Source organism: Tupaia chinensis, unplaced genomic scaffold (assembly GCF_000334495.1).
Source record: "Tupaia chinensis unplaced genomic scaffold, TupChi_1.0 Scaffold143823_1, whole genome shotgun sequence".
Lineage (NCBI taxonomy): Eukaryota > Metazoa > Chordata > Mammalia > Scandentia > Tupaiidae > Tupaia > Tupaia belangeri.
The window spans coordinates 447,357-451,945 of NW_006203673.1; the positions used below are offsets into that span (position 1 = coordinate 447,357).

General features: G+C 57.6%; 1 protein-coding gene across 4 annotated transcripts in view; it reads left to right on the forward strand.

The window, feature by feature from the left end:
* SEPTIN2 (septin 2) overlaps positions 1 to 3,158 on the forward strand; it is a 47,537-nt gene extending 44,379 nt beyond the window's left edge. For all 4 annotated transcript variants that reach the window (XM_006165171.3, XM_006165172.3, XM_006165170.3 and 1 more), the window contains one exon: positions 1,433 to 3,158. The gene's annotated coding sequence lies outside the window, so the exon portion shown is untranslated. The remainder of the gene's footprint in view (positions 1 to 1,432) is intronic.
* Positions 3,159 to 4,589: the final 1,431 nt, after the last annotated feature.

Genomic DNA, 4,589 nt, shown 5'->3' on the forward strand with positions numbered 1-4,589 from the left:
AGCCCTTAAGGCCCAAAAAAAAAAAAAAAAAAAAAGATTTATTTTGTTTTTTGTTTTTTTAAAGTTATTTTATTTTTATTTTATTTTAACTTCCTTTTTTTTTTTTTTTTTTCTAATTTGACCAGAGAGGGAGGGAGGGAAAGTGAAAACGCAAGCCACCAGGTCTGGGGCTCAAATCACGGTTATATAAGAGTCTAGTGCTCTTAACCACCACACCACCTGCTAGCCCCTGAACCCAGCAACTTAAAACTCATGCTGGGTGTGTGTGCATATAGGGGTTACCCAAGAGAATGGGGAGAAGGGGCTAGGCAGGCAACCCCAAGGGGTGATTTCTCGCTTTCTGTCTCTCCTGCTATCACATGCTCCCTATAGCAAAATTCTCTGTCTTAAAACACAGGCTGGGTGTGTGCATGCGTGCCCGGAGTCCTGACAGGATGGAGAAGGGACTGTGGCGTGACGCTGCCTGCAGGAGGTGCTCTTGCTCCCTCTCACTGTCCCCAGTGAGCACTGGGCCCTCTGGCCACGTTCACAGAAAATGGGAGGGAGGCGTCTCTAGAGGGCTGCAGGCAGCACTGGGAAGAGGGCAGCAGTCCGGGTGCCACTCCCCTCGCTTCCAGAGGCGGGGACAGCTTTGGGCAGAGTCCATTCCCAAGAGAGTGCAGGCACCTGGAGGGAGGGCGGAGGTACAGGAGATGGGGCTTGGCCTGAAAGATCTGGGAGGAAAAAAAAAGGCCTCCCCCTGGCAGTGTGGGAGCGCCCCCGTACCAGGAAGGTGGCCTGAGTGCTGTGACACAGCAGGCCAGTCCGAGGCCTCGCCAGCCAAGGGACAGGGCTCAGGGAGGCCCACGGGGTGCTGGGCCTCGGCCTCCAAGACAGCGCTGCTTGTGAGGCAAATGTGTGTGTCCAGAGGCACCAAATACCTGGGTCCAGGTCCTGTATGGGGTCGGGCAGCACAGGCACCCCGTTCCGGGTGGTGCTTTGCTTTGAGCATCACGTTGACGCCTTAGGAGTAGGCTTGGTGTGCCGGAGGAGTCGCTGTCACCAGGGTCAGAGCCTCCTGTCACCCTGCACAACCCGATCGGGCACTGCCGGGGGGGAGGGTGCGGCAAGGGGAGCAGGGCTTCTGGCTGGGGCAGCTTTGAGGCAGAGTAGGTGACAGGTACACCCCATCTCTGGTCTCGCTACCTCTCTCTTTTAAAAATGTCACAGAATTAGGGAAATTGTACTTCAGACTGGTTTTTACTTCTGCATACTCATGAGGTTAACCGCTTTTGCAATTTCCAGGGTCTCCCAGTGCCGTCGACAGAGTCGGCGGTTGGGCCCAATGGGCAGACCTGGCAGTGTGTCAGGGCACAGAGGCAGGGAAGCGATCCAGGATGGCCGTGGCAAGCACTGTGTGGCCCCTGACCTGTGCTATATTCTGTTTTCCTAGGAAGCGTTTTTCCTGGCACAACGCGAAGACGCTCCGGAGGGGCGAACAGCCAGCCGCCTCCTGTGCCTGCGGGGGAGCCCGTCCACACCGCACTGCTGTGCCTGGAGCGCCTCTCTCACCTGCGCTGTGCCTGGAGCGCCTCTCTCACCTGCAATGTGCCTGGAGCGCCTCTCTCACCTGCGATGTACCTGGTGTATGGAGCTGTAACACTTGTACTCGTGTCTCACTGTCCCCTTCGTGAGGCTCACTTTCCCTTGCATTTCCTTCTTCCTCGGTTAACCGCTAACGTTAGGGTGGTTCTCAGGGCGGCCAGACTTGGCTGGCAGGGCTGACGCCGTACCTGCCGGCTGTAGCCAGAACGGTGGTGCCATCGCGGTGCTCCCGGGGGTAGGGCATCGTGGGTGTGCACAGTGCTGCCCTGCCTGGCACAAGGCCACCGTCCTCGGCGAGCCCGCCCTGGGAAGGCTCCCGCCCTCTCCCCGCCACCTCCAGGCTGTTCTGGGCAGCGGTGCCCTCGTCCACACGTATCCCTGTAGCCAGGTGAGCCGGAACGGTTACCTGACGACACTCGTGCACGCTTCAGTGGCTTTTTTACAGCAGGCTTCGGGGGTGAGTCTTAAGTCTCCAGAGTCTGATGCTGGGTACCTTCAGAACGCCAGGTCGGTCTTGGCAGTGGTCCCCCTGGCTCCACTGCTGTGCAGGAAACAGAGCAGCTGGGAGCTCCAGCCACACACTGCCCTGAGACTCTTACCAGCAGAGGTGGCGAGTGTCCCCTGCCACTGAACTGGGGCATGACTGATCAGGGAGTCTTAGCAGTGGGCCCACTCAGAGACCAACCTTTGTACATCTCACCCATGCCATACTGCATTTTCTATGACCGCCGGGGCAGAAGGCCTGCCTCCGCAGTGCACAGTGGGGTCCTTGGGCCAGCGTGCCCTGTGCCACCGGAACCCCAGGAGGCCCACGTGCCTGCCCGGTTTCCTGGTGCGGGCTCCTGCCTTCCCTCACAGTGGCGTTGGGTGGGACCGAAGCAGCAGGGATGGCGTGCCATGTGCCGCTCCCTCTCCTGTCCCCACCGTCACTGCCTTCCACATCGTGTGCTCTGACTTCATGTGTCACACAGGCTGCTTGCGGAGCCCGTCACTGCTGCGTGGTCCGCTCGCTGCGCCGTGGCCTGGCCCTCGCCTTCCGCCTTTCCCTCCTGGACTTGCGCAGTTTACTCCAGGGGGAGAAATGACCTGAACAGTCACCACGGTGTGGAGGGAGCAGGTGCTGGTGCATTATTTTCCTTTTACTAAAACGTGAGAAGTTGACATAGAGAATGCTCCATCAGAGGGCACCAGGCATATGTCGAAAGTCATCACGTGAAGTTCTCACCTAGGAAGGGTGTTCAGGAATGTGGAATGCATCTGAGCAGCTGGTAATTAAACTGGAAGATGCTGGAAGGAAAGAGGGAGGATGAGCATGCCCAGGCCCACCCTGGCGGTGTCTACTGAGGGCCAGCTTCCACCTAGTAATGGGTACTGGGGTGGGGGACACCTAACTTCTGAAAGCCCGGACTTTGCTACCCAAATCTAAACATGTACTTTTGCTAACAGATAAGTGCTCCTTTACTAAGAGATAATCTCTCCCTATAGAGACGTATTTTGTAAACACTTATTTTCCACAGCAATTTTGTATCCATTTAAGCTAACCTTTTCCAATAAAGCACTGTTTAGATACTAAACGAGGTGCTCCTGGTTGGTTTTCGGCAAGACTGAGGTGGGAGAAGTCAGCCCTGGTCGTTTCCTTGGTTGAAATTGGAAACAGTCTCTTGCATGGATAGCATCAGTACCAAACAGCTCTGTACTGGAGACCCAGGTTCCGAAAGAAAGCAGCGGGGCGGGGACGAGAAAGGAATTACTGGGTTGTTGGAAAAGTCATGACAGTCCACAGTCTCACATTAAAAAAATAACATCATGGTGGTCAGATTGCTACTTAGAAAATACAAAACCAGCTGGTAAATATTAGCACTGATTAAGAGTTCAGCAGCAGGGACCAGCAGTCAGCATAGTGGCTATATCGCTGGACTCCCAGGTAGTCACCCGCGGTTCGAGTCCCAAACCCAGTGGCTTAAACTCACGCCGGGCGTGTGTGCGTGCGTGCCCAAGATCCCGAGAGGAGAATGAGGAGGAGGGATTGTGGCAGCCACCCTGGGGGATGATTTCTCGCTTCCTGTCTCCTTGTCTCTGGCGAGCGCACACGCACCCTTTAGCAAAAACCTCTCCAAAAAAAAAGTTCAGCAGCACCTGCGCGCTACAGGACAGGGACCAGGGACATGCAGTGGGAAAGAGAGAGCTTGTCCATGGGGACAGCTGCTGACCCTGGGAAGTGCAGGCCAGCGTGAGATTCAGCGGAGGAATGTCTCTTCTGAAACAGGCCAGACAGAGAAGAAAGTTCAGCCACGTCACCAAGGGGACGTTTAGAACCTGGACTCGGGCCTGATCTGGATGGCTGGGCACCTACCCCCCAGGCCCTCACCTCTCCAGGGCGGCAGGCCCTGCTGTCCCGGTTCTTCCAGACTGCCCCTGGTCAGCCGTCCCCACCTCTCCCTCCTGGGGCTGAGCCTGGTGTCTGGGCCCCAAGGCCGCTCCTCTCCAGGCCAGTGTGCCTTCTATCCCAGTATTGAGAAAGCTTGCAAGATCGGGCATGGCTTGGAGACCAGGGCAGCCCAAGACGGGTCTCCTGGACTTATTTCCCCTCTCCATAACTGCACGGAGACATCAGATGCCAGAGCTGGCAGGGAGGGCAATGTAGGGTGGGGCCCTGAAGGGCGAGTAGTTCAGTGAACCCCCCAAAGAGGGCAGTGCGCTCTGAGCCTGACCCCCCTGGCCTGGTCTGGGAAGGCTTCGAGGGCTCCAGGCCTCCTTCCTGGCGCCATGCAACCCCTCGGCCCAGCACACCCCGCGGAACGTAAAGAGGGTTTCTTCGTGCCTTTAGGCTGCAGTCGCTGTAGCCCCTGGAAGGCTGCGGAGGGTTGAGAGGCTAGAAAGGGCTCCGCGGCCAGAGTCGGGGGCAAACAGTCTGCTCCTGGGCTGCGCGGGGCCCAGCGACGCGACGCCCCGCCCCGCCCCAGCCAGCCGACTCGCCCTACGCCCCGCCCCCGCCAGCCAGCCCC